This window comes from Pteropus alecto, unplaced genomic scaffold (genome assembly GCF_000325575.1).
Source record: "Pteropus alecto unplaced genomic scaffold, ASM32557v1 scaffold206, whole genome shotgun sequence".
NCBI lineage: Eukaryota > Metazoa > Chordata > Mammalia > Chiroptera > Pteropodidae > Pteropus > Pteropus alecto.
In genome coordinates, this window is record NW_006438906.1 from 1,671,992 (window position 1) to 1,689,093 (window position 17,102).

At 41.2% G+C, this 17,102-nt stretch overlaps 1 pseudogene; it reads left to right on the top strand.

Annotated features, from left to right (window-relative positions):
- The first annotated feature begins 10,990 nt into the window (after positions 1-10,990).
- LOC112483137 lies at positions 10,991-11,085 on the top strand (annotated as a pseudogene).
- The last annotated feature ends 6,017 nt before the right edge of the window (positions 11,086-17,102 follow it).

A 17,102-nucleotide genomic window follows, 5' to 3' on the forward strand; every position in this document is an offset into this window, starting at 1 on the left:
TATTCTAAGCCCTTTCCACATATTAACTCATTTAATTTTCATGAAAACCTCTCTGAAATAAGTACAAGTATCCCCATTTTACAGGAGGCAATTGAGATACTGAGCAATGAGTATATGGATCATGGTCACACAGCTGTGATTGGAGGCAGGTAGACTGTCTCCAGAGGGTGAGGAGCTGCAGCAGCCTTTGGGAGTTTGCCCAAGCAGAGGCAGAGAGAGATGAGTTTCTTTTAGTGTTGTATGCCTTGGTGTATTGACAGCTGAGGCCTCAGGCATTATACTACCCCCGCTCCAGTGAATTTCTTCTGCCTGGAACTGAAGACCACCACTCTCCCTGCTGCTCTCCCTCTGAGTGAGTGTGATCTGGCCATGCAATTTCCTCTTCCTTCCCAGCTTTGGAGAGGGGTCCTTGGACCCTCACCAGAAGCTCTTCCTCCTCATGTGTTCAGCCCCGGGGTCTTCTGCCATCCCTTTCTCTCTGGGACACTGTGCTTATCAAGATCCAGGGTTGCACCAAGGAGAGGAAGAACTGAAGGAAGGGTCAGTGTGGTTTAGAGAAAGGTCCTAGATTTAGGAATAAGGCAGAATTGGGTTTGAATCCTGGTTTGGCCACTCACTAGCTATGATAAGCAGAATAATACCCTCCCCAAGGATATTCACCTCTGTATCCCCAAAACCTATAAATATGTTACCTTGCATGGCAAAAGGGACTTTGCAGATATGATTAAGTTAGGATTGCGAGATGGGGGCATTATCATATTATCGTGGATTATCAAGGTGGGCCCAATTTAATCATAAGAGTCTTTTTAGGAGAGAATCAGGGAAAGCCAGAATCAGTGAAAGGGATGTAACAAAAGAAGCAGAGGTCAGAGCGATGCAGGGCCATGAGCCTGGGAATGCAGGAAGCCCCTAGAAACTGGAAAAGGCAAGGAACAGATTCTCTACCTAGAGTCTCCGGAAGGAACACAGCCCTGCCGACACATTTTAGACTTCTGACCTCCAGAATTATAAGATTATTAATAAATTTGTGTTGTTTTAAGCCACTAAGTTTGTGGCCATTTGTCACAGCAGCTGTAAGAAAAGAATTCAGTAGCTGTATGACCTTGAGCAAGTTTTTCAACCCTGGAAGCCCAAGTTTTCTCATCTGTGAAATGGAATAATAAAGCCTACCTTGCAGGGTTGTTGTGAGTATTATCAAAGTATGTGATAAAAACCTAGTTCATGATAAAACTTAATAAATGGTAGTGTTATGAAAAGATGAAAGAGAGAGAAGAGAGGGAAAAAGAAGAGGAGAGGAGAGGAGCTGGATGGCAAAGTTATAAGAGACCCACATTCTGGGCAGTCCCAGGTGGCACATGGATTCCATGAAAATCTGCCCAGTTCTACCCTGGATGTATCATCTGTCTTTAATTTGTTTTGACTTCGGAATACTTTTATCCCTTAACAGGGTCAGGGGGCAATCTCTGTTAATATGCCCTTCTGAAAGTTTTGCCTCCTGAATGAGAAATTGAGATGTCTTAGTCCATTCAGGCTGCTATAAGAAAAATACCTTGGACTGGATGGTTTATAAACAGCAAACATTTATTTTGCATAGTTCCAGAGGCTGGGAAGTCCAAGATCAAGGCACTGGCAGATTCAGTGTCTGGTGAGGAGCCACTTCTTAGTTCACAGATGGCCATCTTTTCTCTGTGCCTTCACATGCCAGAAGGGACAAGGGAGGTCTCTGGGGTCTTTTATAAGGGTATTCATGAATCCTATTCATGAGGGCTTTGCTCTCATGAGCTAATCACCTCCCAAAGGCCCCAACTCCAAATATTATCACATTGGGGATTAGATTTCAATGTATGAATTTTGGGAGGACACAAATATTCAATCTATAGCATGAGATAAAGAAGTAACAAGGGCCTGCCCAAACATATGTTTCTAGCACCATCAGTAGCCAACAGGTTTGTCTTTGAACTTCTCAATTTTCCAGATTTGGACAACGACGGTCCATGTGGACCTGTGCAAATCATACATTGAATCCTTCTTTTGTAAAGAAATTGAGCTGGTGGCCCGAGAGAGCTGTTATCATCCACCATTGTGAATTTGTGTCTGCGTGATTTCTCTACATCTTCAACATTTTGCTTTTAACATTCTAGTGAGTAAAAAATGATATCTCATTTTGGTCTTAATTTCCATTTCCCTAAAGACAAATTATATTGGATATTTTCATGTGCATTTGGCTGTTTGCATACCTTCAAGTTTCTGTTCAAGTCTTTTTGTCCATTTAAATAAATTTGGTTGTTCGTCTTTTTATTGTTGATATAAATTGTTTGCTGGCAGATGTGTAGAAGGATAAAACTACTTTGGAGAATTGTTTTGGCAGTTTCTTAAAAAAATGCACATACATCTACCCTATAACTCAGCAATTCCACCCAGGATAAATAAAAACATGTGTCCACACAAAGGCTTATACATAACTATTTACAGCAGTTTTATTTATAATAGGAAAAAAGTAAAAACAACCTAAAAGTTTATTAACTAGTGAATAGTTAGATGAACTGTGAAGCATCTACACAATGGAATATTATTCAGCAATCAAAATGAATTAATTGTTGATATGTGCTACATGAATGAATCTCAAAAACATTGTGATTCTCAAAGGAAGGCAAACAAAAAAGAGTATACACTGTATAATTCCAGGTATATGAAGTTCTACAACAGGCAAAGCTTATTTTTAGTGACGAATGAATCGGAGATAGTTTCTGAGGTAAGGTGTGGGGAGGGCATGAGAGAACTTTCTGGGATGATGAAAATGTTCTGTATGTTGTTTAGAGTGATGATTATACATAGCGATATATACAATTGTCAAAATTCATCAAATTAACATTTACGATCTCTACATTTCACAGCATGTAAATTGTATCTCCTTAAAAAACTGAATTACACCTCAATTTTAAATTGCTACCACCAGGTGGCAGTGGTGCCTAATGCTGGGAGACGAAAGTTTGTGCAGTGACTAAGATTCCTTGGTTCTTAAAAGCATGAGGCACTGTTTTGTGAGCATGTATTTTTAATTTCAATCAATAGTACTATGCAGAGGTCTCTTTCTGTTCCTTACTCTCCCCCCACCCCCATTCAGCATCGTGTTTTAAAGACCTATTTACACTGTTGTGTGGACATCTCTCTAGTTCATTGCTCCTTATTGTGATAGAATATTCCAGTGATGAGTACCTCCTTGAGTCCAGCTCTCCAACCATTACTTTAGATAAAATACCTTTCTATATTTCTTTTTATGAACATGTGTGAGAATTTCTCTACTTATAAAGCCGGGAGTAGGATCCTTCCCATCTCTACTCATAATATTTATTTATTTGTACTTTTTTAAAATCTTTTTTTACTTAATAAATTTCTCCCAAATTCCTTGTGCTAAAACAGCTGAATCTAAGCAATAGCTGAAACTTTTAAGTTAAAGGAAATATTTGCCGTGAGTCCTTTTGTTTTCTATGTCTCCTTACAATACATGTAGTTTTATTTAAGATGTAGTTTAAATTTACAAAATAGTGCTATTGGCTAAGATTTGAACCTCCAAATTGATAATCATGGATTTTATTCTACTGAATAAATTTCCCCCAATTCTTTATGGTAAGACACCTAATGTAAGCAAAATCCTAAATTTTAAATTAAAAAAGATGTTCTAGAACAACTTTTAAAGCAAACTTTCTCAACAGTGGCAAAATTGACATTTTGGGTCTGATAATTCTTTGTTGTAAGAGGCTGTCTTGTGCATTAGTGGATAGTAAACAGTATTCCTGGCTATTACACACTAGGTACCAGTGGCATTCCTCCTCCCAGCTGTGACAACCGAAAATGTCTTCAGAGAGTGTCAAATGTCCAACAAGGGGGGCAAAATTGCCTCCAGTTGAGAACAACCTTTCTAAGGTACAGGAACTCTGGGATTCACTTGGGGCCTTTTTCTAGACTCTTCTTTTCTTTTTGTCAGCTTATTTCAACCCTAATCTTAGCCAGACTTGCATTTTGTGATCCTTTAAAAAAATGTCTTGTCTCACCCCCCACTTTCCTGCTTTCTAGCTGGAAAAAAGCACTTCCTGGAGATACTTTCTGGAGGTCCTTAGCCTTGTAGTGGACTAAGCACCAAGCAGTCATCAGGTTCTTCCCTCTAGGTTTCCTGGCCTCCCTATTTGAGCCAGTACGATGCATCAGAGGAGGAAGAGGGAGTCAGAATTATCCTTATGTTGCCCTCCCCGAGGAATCCAGAAGAGCTTAGAAAGGCCCACAGTGGCTGATAAGATCTTAAAAGTTTAAGGATTCTGTCTGCAAGGGGAACAGAAAATAGTATCTCTCTTTATAGTTTTCACATCCTTTCCCCTCACCAGTCTATTCTCCCTCAAGATCTCCTTTGGAACTTCATTTTTATTTACAATCCTTCACAACCTAGAGTGATGATTGTCCCTATATTCCTCAGTACACTAGCACTATAAGATACTTCTCAGGAAAGTTCTCTATAGTCAAATCAGTGAGGTTTATTAAAGGTTTATAATAACCTTTGAGAATCTCTTCAGATGTCTATTTTTAATCCAGCATTTCCCACATTAAGTGACTACAGAACCTTTCCACCCCTCCCATCATCATTTAACAAATATCTATTAATACCCCCCAGAACTGATGTCCCAAGGAATACAGTTTGGGAAATGTTGTCTTAGCTATTAACAACTTTCATCTTTTGTAGATTGCCTTCAAAAGCCATTAATGTGTTCATTTATTTATTCAAAAAAATAAAAACTGTTGCATATCCACTATAATTATTTGTCCCAGCATCCTCCAGACTAGCTGGGATGGATATGTCAACATATATGTCAAGGTCTAAGTCAGGTGTTAAGGAAATGATGGAACCCAGTGATTAATTCTGATACTGGAGTTATGATAATCTTCACAGATTAGACAGTACCTCACTAAGCTTAGAATACAATATTGGGTCCCTTACGTCATTGCAATATAGAAGCTTGTTAGAAAGGCAGAATCTCAGGCTCCATCTTAAAACTACAAGTCAGAACCTGCACTTTAACAAGATTCCAAAGTGATCTTTATGTGTATTTCTGTTTGAGAAGCACTGCCTTAAAATGAGCATACTTTCTGATAAGAACATAAACAGGACTAAAATTTCTGTGTAGTGTCTTAGCTAAAAGCTGTCTTCCATGCCAGGCCAGGCAGAAAGAATAGAAAAGGAAGACAAGCAGAGGCAACAAGTCACCTAGCAATGACTGATTCACTAGGTAAGGCTACAGGTATGTCATCAGGGAGCAAGGACAGGTAATGAGGCCGTATCTATGATCCTTCTTGCCTAGATGTCTGCCACAACTGGGTGGGCGTAATGGATCTGACTGAGAAGAAGGGAATGAGCAGGGTTCAGAGGGGAAAGGGATACTTTGCATTACCCTCCTAGAGACACCATCTCTACTCTGGACCTGGCAAGTGGCCAGCCACAGGGCCACAGAGCCCAGGGCTCAAGGCTCTGTGTGGAGAACTGTTCACTTTTCCCCTTGCTTCTCAAAACTGATTGAAGGAGGAAGTACAGGGAGAGTTCACAGCAATGCGACACATCAGGAAGCAAAGACATTCGGGGTGAATGTACTTAGAGGGTGAACAGAAAATCTGGTTTTGCAATCTCTTCCCCTCCCAACAGGTTATGTCCTGGGCAGTGATGGTGTGAGCTCTGCAGGCTGCATGCAGTGAGACTGCAGGCAGGCTGGGCCTCAGCTAAGGAACTTGGCGAGGAGCCAAGAAAAGCTCTTTCCACAGCCTTGGCTTGTGATGCATAGAGGGCAACCAGCACAGGTCAGGGGTAACTAAAGGGAAGGAAACCACAACCTTAATAACCACACTGAAGAGTAGCAGAAACTGCCACCTCAAAATATGCTGCTTTGGTATACAGTAGTCCCCCTTATCCATGGTGAACCGACATCTGAAAATATTAAAGGGAGAATTCCAGAAATAAACAATTCATAAGTTTTAAATTGTACACCATTCTGAATAGGGTGATGAAATCTCACACTGTTCTGTTCTGCTCTGCCCTACCAGGGTGTGACTCAGCCCTTTGTCCAGCCTATCTGTGCTGTAGACACTCCCTGCCTGTTAGTCACTGAGTAGCTATCCTGGTTATCAGACCTACTGTTGAGATATAGCAGTGGTTGTGTTCTAGTAATCCTCATGTTACATAATAATGACTCCAAAGCACAAGAGTAGTGATGTTGGCAGTTCATATATGGCAAAGAGAAGGCTTAAAGAGCTTCCTTTAAGTGAGGAGTTGAGTATAGTACAATAAGCTATTTCGAGAGATAGAGACCACATTCGCATAACTTATGTGACAGTATATTGTTATAATTCTACTTTATTATTAGTTATTGTTATTACTCTTTTATTGTGTCTAATTTATAAATTAAACTTTATCATAATATGCATAGGAAAAAACATAGTATATATAGGGTTTGGTACTATCCACAGTGTCATGTGTACCCTGGGGGTCTTGGAGTATATCCCCTGCAGATAAGGGGAGACTACTGTATTGATTATTTGGAGCTGTAGGCACTTGAAAAGTAGCAAATGCAGAGAGAAGCTTTCTCTGAACTGTCCTTATTTGCCTAAAGATAGAACCTCCAAAAAGAACTCATTTGTCATAAATCCTCCTACCTGGAGGTATCATCAACCAAGGAAGATTAACTCTTACCACAGAAGAGAAGACTAGAAGTTGACATCATACCTAGAAGACAAACTTTGTCACAAATGATCATATTGCCCATTTATTCTTCTAAAGGCCCATTCGTCTTTCCTAAAAATTATTTCCTTTCACCTAAGAAGCCTACATCCTCCTCCCTTTTCCCTATTAAGATGATGTTGAATCCTGAATTCTAAGCCACCTCAGAGACTCAATTGTTTTCCACTGGGTATTTCCCATGTATACATGAGATATACATGTTAATAAACTTATGTTTGTTTTTCTCTAGTTAATCTGTCTTTTATTAAAGGGGTCTCACCTAGGAACTCAGAAGGGTAGAGAGAAAATTATTTTTCCTCCCCTATGACAAAACAAAACAAAATATTGAAATACCACCTCCACTTTTTAGCATTTTTCTCTGCCCCGATCCCAGAGGTCTTATGTGTGATGCATCCCGCAGCAGGTGGCACCTGTCCATGCTCTCCAGAGGGCCAGAATGGATGAAGTGAGCGCTCAATGCCTGAATCCACCAGGATGAAGATGTCATGCTATTCTACCTAAATACTCCAAAGGTAGGTCAGGCAGCAATTACATAGAGACAGGATAAGGGAAATGGCATTTCGAGTGGAGAGAAGGGCCCAAGCAAAGGCCCAAAGCCAGGACTATACTTACCTGGGTGGGAACAGGAACATCAACTTACATGTCTCTATCCAGTCCTGATTAAACTGGCCCTATTGTGTTTTTCACTCTCCAAGAACACCATTCATATTCTGTGCTTGTCACTGGTGGTAGAGTTCCCAAAAGACACAGCTAGTACTGACTCAACTTGTTTCCCAGCAGCCAAGTACAAGTGGCCCAATCTAACCCTAACCGGAAGACTAAGAACTGCAAATGTTTTCACAGTAGGTGCTCAGGACAATTAAAATCACTGTAGCAACCCCACTCCTACAGAGAGCCTTCCTCAGAAGTGTCCCTGCCTCACCGTTGCCTACTCTTTTCTGAAGGAAGAGTTAACCTGCAGAGTTGTTTGCTGAGGTTCCTGGCACTAACCAGGACAAGGCATATCTGGAGGTAGATTCCTTGGCTGTGACTCACCAGGGTCAGTCCGGTTTGTTCTTCTTAGGATAAGCAGAGTATGATATGTGTCTTCTAGAAAGAAAGAAAGAAAGAAAGAAAGAAAGAAAGAAAGAAAGAAAGAAAGAAAGAAAGGAAGGAAGGAAGGAAGGAAAGGAAGGAAGGAAAAGGAAAGGAAAAGAAACTAATGGCTACAAAAATAATTCATGCTCATTGAAGAAAAATTGGAAAATAAAAAATATACAAAGGAAAAAATAAATCCCACCACCTAAAGGCAATTTCTTTGTACATTTTGGTGAATTCCTCACATTTTCTTTTTTTCTCTCTATATATGTGTATGAATTTAATATAATTGAGGTCATAACTATAAATTTTATGTCTTTTTTTTCACTTGGCAGTTGAGAAATAGAGTGAAGAAAGAAAAGGGAGTCACAATTGTCAAGCTACTAAATTACTAAAATCAAGTAGGTGGAAGCATGAGAAAACAATTCTGTTCTTGTTTTAACTAGCCTAGGAACTAAAATTCCTGAATTTTCTAGTCCTGTGTCAATGCCTGGATATACATCAAACCTCCAGATAACCCTCTGACAACCCTCTAAAGGACCAAGGAAAGAATGTTCATGTACCCAGATTGCTTGACATCCACTATCCAGATGATGGTCAGCTAGAGAATTCCATCTCGAACCAATCCAAAGACTAAGAATGCAGGACTTTTTACTATGAGCTCCAATGAGACTGGAAACAAGTATGTGGAAGCAGAAGCATACAAAGCTAACTGGAGCGTTCATCTCAGGACGGAGAGTCTTCAAAAGGAAGGAATTGGTCTGTATAAAGTTTTCTTTTCATTCTTCATTTTTAAATACCCTAAAAGGACCCTGGGTGTTTTTCTTTTCCTTGTTTGATTTAAATAGATTCTCTAAATAAACTAGGCTCCTCTTAGGAGCCTAAGACACACATTTACAGGAAACGTGTCATTTAAAGTGCTTTCTTGAAGCTACGTAACATCTCCTTACCACTCTTTAAGTTCTATACCTTCTTTGGCTCAAGGGTAGGAGAAAAATTTTCTCTTTTTCCTTCCCCCACTACTTCTCCCTTCTAAGACTGACACAGAGAGCATGGCTCTCCCTGTGAAATTTGTAAATAGATAGTATGTGGTAAGCACGAGACAGTTGTGCATGTTAAGTAAGTGTGGCATACGTGGGAGTGCAAGAAGTGACAGCAATTCATTCAATTCATTCATTCTTGTTGCTTCCAGGAACAGTCACCCATCCATCTATCATCCATTCATCCATCTACCTATGTATGCATGCGTACATATGTTCATCTGACATTTCATTCATCCATTTGTTTATTCTTGCAATGATTCCTCCATCTTGTCTTCCATTTGTATACTATTTACCAAAGCTCTCTTCTGTGAAGCATGCTGTAGGTATAACATTAATAAGACAAGATTCTAGCTTTCAAGGAGCACACAGACTAATGGTTGGGTGGACAATTTAAAAAATAGATAATAATACAGTGCAATAGTGCACACTATAGAAGTTTAAAATACGCTTTTATAAATATTCTTTTTCCCCCAAAGGCCTTATTTGACTGCCCAATCTGAAATTAGTTCTTGTTATTATTCTTTTTCTTTTCCTTTAGAGCATTTATCACACTTGGTTATTATATACTTAACAGTATGTTTATTTGCTTAATATTTGTCTCCCCCAATTGACTGGAAGCTCCATGGGAGTAGGTCTTATGACTATTTTGCTTATATGAATACTCGACACCTGATCCATGTCTTACACATAGCAGGTATGCAATAGACATTGAATGAATTCATAAATACGCACTGATCATACCCAGGAATGATAATTTCTTTCACGAAACCAGTGGTACTCAAAGTGCGATCCTTGGACCAGCAGCATCAACAACACCTGGGAACTTGTTGAAAGTGAAAATTCTTGGCCCCACCCCAGGCCAGAATTAGAATCAGAAACTTGGGGGACGGAGCCCAGCAGTTCTTGCTTTGACAAGCCTTCTGGGGGATTCTGATGCACACTAAAGTTTGAGAACACTGTACTAAATTGATAAATGACCGTTTTCGTTTACCTTAGACACCTATAGATTTTAGCACATAGACCAGAGAAATTATGTCTGAATTGGAGAATACTTCAAGAGAAGGTGATATTTTCAGGGAAGCCTTGAGATAGATAAGCCAAGGAAAGGCAATTCAGGGAGAGAACTGTATACACACGTAGGCCTGGATTTGCCTGGCTTTTAGAGGGATCCTTAAGTAGTTCTGTGGGAGAGTCCCGAGCATAGCAAGGAATGACCTGAGGTAAGAATGGAGATGTAGGCAGGGGTCTCTAACGACAAGTTTCAGGCCGGGAGGTAACTCGGTATCCTATTTCCCCTCGCTACAGCTGTCTGGACCGGCCTAAGTCAGACTTCTGCGGGCTTAATTCCCCCGCCAGCCGTCCTCCTTCTTTCTCGTTCTCCCTCTCCTCTCATCTCCTCTCATCTCCTCCATTCCCCAGAGCAGGAAACGCCCAGGCTCCCAGGCCAACTCCACCTCTCCCTTCCTGGCCTACTCGCTGATGTCAGTTCTGCAGGGCGTGTCTACTCGCAGCTTTGAACCAGATCTGGCCCGGCTGCCCCCGCTTTGGGGGAAATCCCAGGATGCTGGTGTGCTCAGAGGGCGCCCTGCGCGCTCACCTAGCTGGGGGTTCACTGGGGGTTTCCAGGGCTCAAGAGGAGCGTCCCTTACTCCCAAGACATCTTGTTCTGGGGGAGGTGGAGGCTGCGTCAGAGCTGTGGTTTCTCGGGACCCAGGCTTGCGTCATTCAGCGCCTCCTCTCCCAGGGAAACCGGTTCCAGGCTGCGCCTCTTCCAGCCACACCGCGGACTCATTGCAGGACTGGTCTCCAGGGCATTCAACTCAGTCGTGCCTGGAGGTGACAAAAGGCGATAGTAGCCTTAATAACAAAAAATATTTACCAAGCTCTTAGTGTCCTGCGCTATGAGTCCCCAGCACCTTGTAGTTCTCAACTTTATCACCCAATGCCCTTTTCTTCAACAAATATTTGTCAGCACCACCTTTAACATTCATAGGTAATATGACTAACATATTACAGTTTCATGACGTTAAATCGTAAAATGCCACAATGTAAAAGGAGAAATAAAATACATTTATAATACAAGAATATATACTTCATGCTCTCTTGAGCAGCACACATGCTAAAATGGAATGATACAAAGAAGATTAGGACAAGAATGACACAGAAATTCGTGAAGCATTCTATATTTTTTAAAAAGTATTTATATTTCAGTATAGAAATGTTTGGATAGGCCCCCACTAGAAGATAAAATGAAACAGCCATATGCTTGTGCCTTAAACAGATCACCTGTGAATATGCAACTAGGAATATAGACTGATACTGATATGTTCCATTATTAGCTCAAATACCACCCGTACTACGGCCATTCTGTTATGATTTTCTGCAGTGATGAACTCTCCTGCTAAAGTTCCAAATAAAGCAACAGTCCAATCTTCCCTTGATTGATATAGTATGCCTCTATTTTCTTCCCCCTCCAGAATCATTCTACTCCCCACTCTACCCTGCTCTTGGCCCTGGGAGCATGACCCACCAACCATACTCCTGTCCTCTGGTTTCTTATTGTGTTCGGCTAATGAGAGCCCTGGCAGGAGATGAAGTGAGGGAGGAAAGGGAGATTGGGGTATTTTTCTACCTACCTCCCTGGCTATATCCCTCAGCCTAAGGCCACTGCTGGTCTTAAGGTGGCTATACTGGATTCTTCCCTTTCATCTGAACCCTTTTTGGCAGAGAATGCTAGCTTTCATCCTAAGAGTCATTATTCTCACCTTCCTTACTCTTGAGTTGGAGGTGGCAATGTGCCTGGCTAATAAAACCACATTTCCTTGCCTTCCTTGCAGATGGGGACAGCTAATGAGAAGTCAGGGGAAGTGATTGGGTGGGGTTTTGAGAAAGCTGTTTTGGGGGCTAAAAAGATAATACTTTTCCACTCACCTTCTAGGTTCTTCTAGCTAGGGCAATCAAATTAACAGAGACAGATTAACAGGAGAAAATAAAATTTTAATACCCGCGCATGGGAAATTCACATAAGCATGAAAATTCCAAAGACAGTGAGACTATATTGGGTATATATGACATTTTGGATGAAGGAAAAAGGAGTGGAACAGGGTCTTAGATATTAGAAGTGAGAAGGAGCGATTTACAGGTAGTCGAGGAAGAGCAGAGCGCACATGCCAGACAAATTTTTGCTAGGCAACCCAGAAACCATGAAACAATGAGACCCGAGGTTGGAGGGCGGGGACCTAGTACACCCGCCTCTGCCTGAAGCCCTCCTATTTACCATACTTAGTTCAAATTAGGTTAAGGTGAACTTCCTAAGATTTCCTTCCTGGAGTAAGCCTTTCTCTCTGAATTTCTTAGTCAGGAAGGGAAAGGGTCAAAGGTTCTTTCTGAGCCTTTTGCTTCTTAGTAAACAGGTTAAAATCAATATCCCAAAAGGCAGTTTCAGAGTGGCAAAGCTTTGGTCCCTTTTGCTGTTTAAAGGGGTTAACTTAGCTAGCAAGCACCCCTCTGCTCTTTTCCTCTATTCTTCTGTCTTCATCCCTGGGACGGGAACTGGATAGGTGCAGCTGTAGCAGTCATCTTTTATCCATGAGATGATCTTAAGGATTGAAGTTATGTGCTTCGAGTTATAGCAGAAGACAAAATAATTTCAGCTTCTGGGACCTTGTAGAGTCCCCACATCAGCCTGGTCTGCCTGAAGACAATTTATCATGTGAGAGGAAAATGAGCCCCTACCTTATTTAGGTTACTATTGTTTTGGCTCTCTCTTACTAATGGCTGAACAAAATTCCTCGTTGGTGTAATCCTAAAAGCCCTCTCATAATTCAGTTTCTCTCCACAAAGTAGTTCCCAAGTCATTCATTCAATCAATCATTTAATCATTACTCGCTTAAGCACTCTCTGATTGAAGATAACTATCCCATATAGTCATGTTCAGCTTAATTCATCACTATGAGAACATCATAGAGGGCACTTACACAAACCTAGATGTATAGCCTACTATGCACCTAGCCTAGTGCTCCTAGGCTACAATCCTACACAGCACGTTACTATACAAAACAATGTGAGATTAAATCAAGCACAGGAGAAAATAATGCAATCAAAAAATGCAGTAAACACAAGAAGTATGAGGCTGTTGCCCGCATAACACGGCATACTGTTTTACAGCAAACTTTTAAAAATAGAGATAAAAAGTATAGTATAGCAAATTCATAAGCCACTAACACAGTTGTTTATTATCATTATCAAGTGTTTGGTACTGTATATAATTTCATGTGCTATACTTTTAGATGATTGGCAGCACAGTAGGTTTATTTACCACAGTATCACCACAAACATGTGAGTAATGCATTGCATTACAATTTTACAATAGCTACAGCATCATTAGGCAATAGAAATTTTTCAGCTTCATTATAACCTTATGGGACCACCTTCGTATATGTGGTCTGTCATTGACCAAAACATCATTATGCAGCCTATGTCTATATTCTAGAGTCAGATGAGATTATGTATAAAAGGATGTTGTAAATACCAATGCATTAAACGAGTGTTATATTGTGTTATTATTAATTTTATTAATATTATGATTTGTTGTTACTCAAGTGTCACAGTTAAGAAGTTTTCAGTATGTAGTATGCAATTTGCTGGAGGGAAACTCCTGTTAAGTGGTATTAACCTAAAATTAAAAAGCCAAAATGAGAGGCAACGAGGGTTTATTTGGGGTCAAAGAATTGCAATTCTGGAAGAACAGATTCAGGCAGTAACCCAAAAAGTGCCCCGATGACAGGGTGTGGACAAGGGGTTTGTATGAGAAAATGAAGGGGATAATTACATGAATAGAAGAAAGAAATTCTTATTGATGTTAATAAGCTGAGTTATTCTTTAGCTATATATGGCTGGATATTAATTCTGTCTTCAGAATGAGAGTCCATAATCAGTCTTGCGGTCAGGATGTCTGCTTTCCTATTAACTTCACAAAGTTTGGAAGACAATGTTGGTCTGGCCCAGTCCAAAATACTGGCCCAGTTCAAACAGTTCAAAGTTTCAAGCAACAAGACACACAAGGCAGTCCTTCCTGAGTGGCTGCTCTGGCCCCATTTTAAAATGGCTCCTCTCATGTCAACTTTCACAGTGGTGTGAATTATTGAAACCCTGTGGTATTTAATGTAAATAAAAGAAATAAGAGGTGTCCTAGTGCAAGTGCTTCTCAAACTTTAATATGCACAGAGAAAAACTTGGGGGTCTTATTAAAATGCAGATTCAGACTCAGAGCATCTGGGGTAGGGCCTGACATTCTCTATTTTTAATAAGCTACTAGGTAATACTGCTTGCCCTGGACCTCTGAATAGCAGTGACTTTTGAAATCTTTCCCGATGCTGGGGAAATAAATGATTAGAGAGAAGAAAATAAGCTGAGAGCAGAGAGGAGATTGGGAAACAAGAAGTTATTTAGAAGTTCTGTTTCCAAGCTGGTTAGTAACTTAGTAAAAGCCAGGAACCGTGCATACCTTATTTCATTGGATTCTTACCACCTTGTGTAAGAAAAATTATAATCCTTATTTTACAGTTGAGAAAGTAAGTGGAAGCTCAGAGAAGTTAAGTCACATAGCAGGTTAGTGGCAGGGATAGGATCGGGACCCAGGTTTTTTGGAGGCCAAATCCCATATTTTTTTCTAGGCAATCTGCTAACATTTCAAGGGGAAGCTAATTCCTTTTGCTGAATTTTTCCTCCTCACCCAGGAAATATTAAGGGCGGAGGACAAGACCACCCTAGGGACCAAGCCCATCAGTATTTGAATCTGTTTAGCTCAACTCTTATTTATCCTATAACTGCTAAGCTGGTTTTCAAACATTAAGACCTGGCAGTGGGAAGTGGGAGGGGTCCTGGTGGGATGTTTACAAGTTTTGTTGGATAATTTCTACTTTGTAAACCCAGTCTCGTTTTTGGAGGTTGCCGTATTCCTGAAGAGCAGGAGCATGTACTGAGAAGTGGGAGTCACAGAGGTGAGAGCAAACCCTGCTCTGGCTCTGACCTGGGACCCTCGCTTCTCATGCCTGAGGTCTTTGAGGGACTACTGAAACCTGATAGTTTGGCCCAGCAATAGGCAAACTGGCAAGTGCCAGGCCCAGTGAGGACTCTTGCTTCCTCCCAAGACGGGAGATAAATGGGTACTTTGTGTCCTTACAAAGGGTCGGCTGCTCAGGGTAGCACCTCTGTGATAGGCTTCCATTGCCGGCACTGCTCCCTGGGGCTCTGGCATAAATCAGAGTCATTTCCTTCTCCAGTTTCTCACATGTGACTAGCCTTTGTCTAATTTCACCATGATGGGGAGCTGGAGAGGGTTTCCTACACAATAAATCTTTGATTGGGAAGGTGGTTTTATCATTCGAAAGGATCATGTTAAAGAAAAGAAGAAGTAAATACTAATGTGTTCAGGGAATGATGAAAAAGAAGGGCTCAGGGATAAGCTTGGGATGGCAGAATAGGGTTAAGCGAATCATGGAGGAACATCAGGAAAGCCAGTCAGAGGGCTGATTGTAGAAAAGCATGCAAGAGCTCCCTGGTGAGAAGAGAAACCAGAACACACTAGGACCTGTGGTGTGGTTCCTCTTCTCTCCAGAGAACAAGCTGTAGTCTACTTTGACATTAGCTCCATAGTAACCTTATTTAGGTTAGCTCCACAGATATGCCAAGGCTATCGGTGGCATTGGTTTCAGGCCTGGGATCCAGCTACAGTGCAACCCCAGAGGTGGGGAGGAAGGAGACAGTACCCAGAGGCATTGTAATGTAAAGTGAAGGAGAAAAGCCTTGGCATCTACTCTGGCTCAGCCAGACTCATCCTCCAGTCTTCATTTCTTCAGAGATGCTTCCCATTCCCAGGCTTCCATTCTCTCCTTGTTTCTGAGACGGCATCAGCATATCCACGACATCAGCATATCCAAAGTCACCAGACAGGGTGCAACACTAAATGGTGTGTGAGATCCCAGATCATTCTCATTCTGGCTGGTCTGGTCCTAGAAACAGAGGAAAGCCAGGAAAACACTCCCTCCGCTGTTTCCTGGCTACCACTATTTTGGGGGCCAGGTGACTCTAACTGGTTAACAATACTTGCTGCCTCCACTTTATCGAGTCCCATTCTCCCAACACTCTACAGTCTAGCTTCTGCCCTACCTCAGCCCACCGAAATTGCTCCTACCAATAACAACAGCCTGGAGACAAATCCAGGAACCACTTCTCTGTTCTTACCTTTCCTCTGAGCCATTTGCTTGTTGATTATAATCCTTTCTTCTCAAAAATCTTAACTCTAGGAGTTCTTAACCAGGGATCCATAAGTCTCTAAACTGTCTTCGGGAAGAAACACCATTCAGTCTCTGAAACTGTTACACAAAGTGTTGGGCAAACATGCATTTTTCTAGACAGGATGGTCCAGGGAATTCATTGGATTCTCCAAGAGATCTGCCAAAATGTTAAGAACCAGTGCCCTGGTTTGAAATCTGTATTGGCTAGGATTAGGTTCTGCTGGGAGTGATCTGAGGTAACAATTGTTGATTTGTCTTTTACATTTATAGCAGTAAGTCATCAGAGCAAGAATGGTGGCCTGCGAGGTCCTCAGGGACTCAGGCTCTTTCTAGCTCTGCTCAGCCAACCCCAGGGAGTAATTCTGAATCTCATAGTCCAAGATGGTGGCATCTCATGCTCCAAACAGCAAGTTGGAGGGAGTGACAAAGAAGAATGTGAAGGATATGGTCCTACTGTCTCTCGAAGATTCTTGAAAGCTTCTATGTGACATTTCCACTTTAATAATATTGGCCCAAACTTAGTCACATGGTCATATCTATATGCAGAGAGGCTGGGAAACATCTTTATTCTGGTCAGTAATAGGCCCAGCTAAAACTTCTATTTCTGTGGATGAAGGGGAGAATAGATATTGGGGGACAGCTATCAGGACCTGTCAGAGCTTCCATGACACCACCAATGATTAATACTGTGGACCTTTCTACTTCTTACTAGTACATTATAGCTGGGAAGCCATACTTTCTAGACTCCCTTGCAGCCGGCATTCCAAATGTGATTTAGAAATTGCCAATTAAATGAACTTACTTGAACAGAGACTTGAACATAGAACTAAATTAAGTGGGAAGAGGCAACAAGTGAGGCACCAGTTTTGCTGGTGTGGATTGTGGCAGACTGATTTCATCACAGTCACT